Raw genomic sequence first — 6,132 nt, 5'->3', positions numbered from 1 at the left:
ATTTCCCTTCTCTATAGGAGCCTTGAGGTTGCCCAGGTGGAGATTCTACAAAATACTGAAAAGTTTAATCACTTCTCTGACTTGTCCTTTTCTTTCATTTGGTCACTTTGGCTTTGGAAGCTCAATCTGTTCTCTGAGCAGCCACCTCAAATCCTCCTAGTATTAGGATGGGGATACAGAGTTCAGTCTCCAATCAAAATCTCTGAAAAGATCCAAATGTACCAGCCCTTGTTGTGTGAGACCTTGAAGGATTCCATATGGAAGATTTTATACTCATTAGTGATAAAGCATTGCTTGTCTGACAGTTTTTTCTAAGCCAGAAAAGTTAAGGAGAAGATGATAGAAATAAAAATATCTATGGCAAGGAGATAAAGGAGTATAGAATAGGTGTCTAGGTTTGTGGGGCCACAAACTGACCTGTCCTCAGGAATCTAAGAAGACAAAAAAACTTGTAGAAAAAAAAATGAAACCGATTTTTTTCTTGGTATTTCTCAAAGTTTTTGTGGGGAGTAGGAGGCTTACAAAGCAATATCTTCTGCTATAAGAATTGTTGAAAACAGCTTTCTCACCAGTGCTGTGATTAAATGAATGAGAGCCAGCCAGCCAGGGTTAACTTGAACACCATCTGTTCAAGCCACAGGGAAGAGGACTAACTGAATGACGAATGATCACAGTGTGCTCTTTGACAATGAGCCTGCACTGGACCATGGACACCTGGAATCAAAACAACAGAAGAATCAGACCAACTGGTTCTAACGACCAGTCACTTCAACAGCGAGGAGCCACAGGAGTGAGAATGAAGACTTTTCTGATGACTGTCACCCCATGTGGATAGTTCCATTCTCCAAACTGCCATAACTCTCATTGTTTGTACCACCCAATCTTGTACGTTAATTTAGTTTATTCTTTAATTGTTCCATATTTTATTATGATTTCCCAATGAGATTATCATCTCCTTCTAGCCAAAATTAATGTGTTAAATTTATTTGATTTCCATATTGCACCAAAAAGAGTTGAGTACATAGTAGATTTCAATGAATAGTGTCTTGAACTCAAGTTCTTTGCCATAGGTAGAAAGGGAAAATAATATCTAACCCATTTGGAGAATTATTTAAGTTGTTAATAATTATAATGATAGTCATAAATAACTCACATTTATGGTCTGATTTACAAAGTAAATCTCTCCTTACCAAAAAAAAAAAAAATCTCTAAGGGAGGAAGAAAAATGAGGAAAGTGAATCAGAGAAACATAAATGACTAGCCTGGGGCCAGTTAATTAGCGACAGATATGGTAATGGAACCCAAATCTATTAACTACAATAACAGTGTTTTCTCCTTTATACTGTCTTGCTTCCCATCAAATACAATTCTTAAGTGTCTTAAGTTAAGAAGCTTAAACCTTAATTGTTAAATGTTTAAGATTTATGAGGACTTAAAATCATGAAATATTATGTAATGTCATGTAATGAAAAGAGGATTGTTCTATGAGTAAAAAAAAGGGTTAAATTCTGACTCTGACATTTATTTTCATAGTGACTACAGGCAAGTCATTTTTTCTCACTTGATATCACTTTTCTCATCCATAAAAGGAGAAGTTGAATTAGATAATCATTGAGGTTCCTTAAATCTTGAGTGCTTTGTGATCTGGACTAATCAGCCAAGAGACTTTGAATTATACTTTAGCATCTCATAAGACATTGACTAGTGTGGCTCTGTAGGAAAAGAAAGCATGGACTTACATGCTGACTTGGTTCAAGTCCTGGCTTTGCTGTTTACTTTCTTTGCAATCTTTGGTTAGTCACCTTTCTGTATTTCAGGCTATAAAATGAAGTGCTTGGACAAGGCTCCTTCCATGTGTCAAGAATATGAGAAATACTTAAGAATCATTTGCAACATGTAACAAGCAATGATATGCGATCATTGACATGGAAATCACCCATATCTTTAGGGAAGACTTCTTTAACATCATGCTAGAGAAGAGGAAGGATTATTGCCTGCTATTTCCCTCCTGAGCCTCTGAATGCATGTTACACTTTATTGTAGGCATCCTAATTAATAAAAGAGACAGTATGACGTAGAGATAGAGGGTTGATGGGTTCATATCTCATCTTTGAATTCACTTACTACATACTCTTAGGCAATTCTCTTCATCAATCAGTGCTCTAGACAACTGTAAAACTATAAATGAAAAGGTACAGATCTGCATTGTTAGAGGAATTTTCTCATCTGAAACTTTCCTGGAAATTCCCCTAGGTCCAATGACTTATATATTATTTTTTTAGGAATATTTCAGTAACCTCATTAATGGATGTTTATTTAAATCTTGGTCAGGTCACTTATGATTTCATGACCTTGCATGGAAACTTAATCTTTATGGGTCTCAGTTTCCTCAGTGTAAAATGAAAGTGTCAAATTTGATATTTTTAAAGTTTTTTTTCAGCTTTAGTTTTGTGATTCTGTGAGCTACAGATATAAAAACAAGAGTTGCATGTATAGACAGGAAAAGAGGGGGGCACAGATTTCATTAAAACTCTGTCAAATGTTAGCTCATGCCTGGCTGCTGAAATGAACAAATCAATAAAATAAAGTGCAATTCCCATAGATTTGTTTCTTACCAATTTAACCCAGATATTTTCTTTCCTGACCCTGCATGAGCCAATGAATGGAAATTGAAAGTCTGAATCCCATTTTAATTGTGTGTTGAGCTATGGCATGTTCTTTGGGAGCTTTTCCCATTTTAAGTTTAAAGATACATTTGTTGTTGATGTTGAAGTTTTTTTTTGTTTTGTTTTGTTTTGGAAAATGGGGGAGAAAGGAAAAAGACTCATGTCCTGTAATCCCAATTTTGTATTTTACCTTCTTTGATAAAATTTCCCAATCCCATCTCCCCTATAGTCTGTGCCTTATCTATTGCTCTATCAGCATTTAGCCTTAGCATATTATTAATATCTTTAGAATTGTAGAAAATCTGACCTAAACTTTTCACCTGACAGATGAAGAGTCCCTTAATTTGGGGTGAAAAGATGACTCCTGGCAAGGTGTTTTCCAAAATCATTCCAAGTGGTACCTCTTATAGGAACAATAATGGCATAAATGGTGGCTTGTTTTAAAGGAGATCATTAAAGAATGCCTAAAAGGGCAATTGGAACATAAGGAGGGAAGGGTGGAGAACAGTAGTGATTGGAAAGAAAAAAATATCTGTTCTTTCCAAACATAAATATCAACATATTTGGCCTTTCTCTCTAGATGAACTAATTTCCATTCTGGTTGAATTACTGCTATAGGGTACAATTAGCTTTGATTGCTCAGCCCTAGGAAGTCTAGCTTTTCTTTATCAAATCCCATTGGTCCCACATCTGCCCAGGAATCTAAATAGAGTCCCTAAAACAAAGATACTCCCTAGTTTGCATTGTGCAAACTTTAACATGTATGATATAATCTTATACACCATGCACATGGTGACTACAATGAGGTCATTTTACATACACTAAGGTCCTGGGAAATCATGGCCCAGGTGGTTTGGGCATCAGTAGGAGTGTTCTGTAATAGACCATTTTTATAATCTCCTTTTTTGAGTGACAGGCTTCCTTTTCTAAGGGTGAATGAAGTCAGCTCCATTGCCATTTTAAAGATATTAAGAATTGCAATAGTGTCACCCAATGGAATCACAGCTAGTCTGGGATTAGTAGAATAAAATTGCTTGCCAGCTTGTGCCTGCCCTTCAAAACAGCTTTCATTCTTCCTCATTACAATCTGAAATTGCCTTTCAGATTTAAGTGAAAGGTTAGAACAGTTAAAATGTGTTTTTGTTTTTGTTTTTTAAAGATAAGATGGGATCCTGGTGCAGCCTGATGGTACTTTACACATTATAAATCAGGTCAATTTCGGATTAATCTTGCCTCTAATGCATACTGACCATATGATCTTGAATGAGTCATTGAATGGTTCATTAACTTGGGCAACTCTCTTATGACTACAGGTTACAGAAGAATTACTGATCTGTATCAATAAAGAGAATATTTATTTCCTTAGCAAAAAAAATAAATAAATCCTAGTCATTTCTATATCGTTATTTTAAAAATTTTGTATCAAATCTGTGACAAGATGCTGAAATAAATCAATGTATAAAATATTTATCATACATATATGTATGTATCAAATATATTTATAGATAGTCATGAAGAAATAATAACTCCAGGAATTTATTAAATCTCTAGTATACGCTTAAAACTATACCCGGTGCTATGCAAGATAAAAAGAAATGACAGACTTGGACCCTACTCTCTCGGATTTTGAAATCTAATTAGGTGACAAGATTTACATACATGCCAGCTAAAGTATCATCACCCAGAAACATGAAAAAAAGTGAAAGACCATGAGGTACAAGCTCTGTCTGAGAGAGCAGAAGAAATTCTAAATCAGGGAGGAGGTCACCGTAGGGCTAGATTCATCAAGAGAACCACAGGAGCAAATCAACTTTTTGGTGAGTCTTGGAGTCTGTATGATCAAAGATGAAAGAGTGAATTTTTCACAGGCTTTTCTGGCAGGAAAAAAATAAAACAAAATAAGAGAAGACATATGCCTTACAGCTGAGGGAATGAGAACATTTGATTACAGAAGATAAACTTCACAGCCAAAGCTCCCTAGTAATTATTTCATGACCTCTCCCCCTTACATTTGGGTTCTGGGAAAATGTAAACAGCACAAAAATGCAGCTTCATTTAAAAATCAAGTTAAAATGTCATTTAGACCTTTTTTGCAGAAGAGGAAAAGGTGCATGTGTAGGGAACTAGATACATAGTCATAAGATGAGCATGAACTACTGTCTGTGGGTAATATAAGACAGAGCTGGAGATCTCTTTCCCAGAACAGCTTGAGGTCATTATTTAAATTGGGGAGATACCCACTTGATCAGGGCATTTGAGGTGGTTGTTGAGTCATTTTCAGGGGCATCTGACTCTTCATTATTCCTTTTATTGGGGGGAGGGGTTCTTGGCAAAGATATTAAAATGATTTGCTATTTCTTTCTCTAGATCATTTGACAGATGATGAAACTGAAGCAAACAGGGGTGAAGTGACTTGCCCAGGGTCACACAGCTAGTATCTGAATACACACTGAAATTCAGGATGATGAGTCTTCCTGATTCCAGGTCCAGCACACCAGTCTCTGTGTCACTTAGTTGCTCTGATCAGGAGAATTTCACCAAATAATACATGTCAAGGGGTCCACATTTCTGAATATTTTTCAAGAATTCCAGAAAAACACCTTTCTAAGCCAACAAATGAAGGATTTCACATTAAGATACGTACCTTTCTTTTGATACGGTGATGTAAGCAAGGGTATGTAGACTTAGAAATGTATAGTGGACTATTGCTCCCAAAGAATACTGAATCATTATTTTACTTTATTGCAAACTGAGTTTGTGTTTATCATTGAACATCTCCAAATCAAAATTTCAAAATCTACAGACAGGCAACTGATGATAGAATCAATCCATAAATGAGTTCCCTTTGCCACATTGAGACCAAACTTACTGAAAAGGTGCAATTTTTTTTCTAAGTAAGAGGAAGGGACAGCTCAAAAAAGATGTTGGCCTAAGAAAAATTGAAGTATAAAATGTATGACATGAGGTAAAATATATTTACATGCAAATTAAAATGATGATATTTTTATCAAAGGTAGGAATATGATGGAATCAGTTGATAGGTGGCCTTGTATATGCTAGACTCGGATTTCAGATTTCATTTAGAACTGGAGGAACATTTAGAAACTTTGTTATATAATTCATTTTTACAAATAAGGAAACCGAGGTCCCCAAAGAAAATGCATACCTAAACTCAGAGAACCACGATGTATCCAGGCCCTCTGAATTTTCATCTAGTGATTTTTCCATCCCCTCACATTGATTCTATATTTATTATGGGAATCTCAGACCCTTGAGGATGAGAACAATGTGATGAAAATGCTCTTTCAGGATGATAGTTCTGGCAGGGATATATATGCAAGGTGAACTTGACCAGGATAAACCTGGACCATAATGTGCTATGTAAATATAACTTGTTCATCATTTTTAGATGCTTAAGCAATGGAAACAAATATATAATATAGCATATAATGCTATATATGCATGT

The sequence above is a fragment of the Sarcophilus harrisii genome, chromosome 3 (genome assembly GCF_902635505.1).
Source record: "Sarcophilus harrisii chromosome 3, mSarHar1.11, whole genome shotgun sequence".
NCBI classification, from domain to species: domain Eukaryota; kingdom Metazoa; phylum Chordata; class Mammalia; order Dasyuromorphia; family Dasyuridae; genus Sarcophilus; species Sarcophilus harrisii.
Note: the sequence above shows the minus strand (reverse complement) of the source record.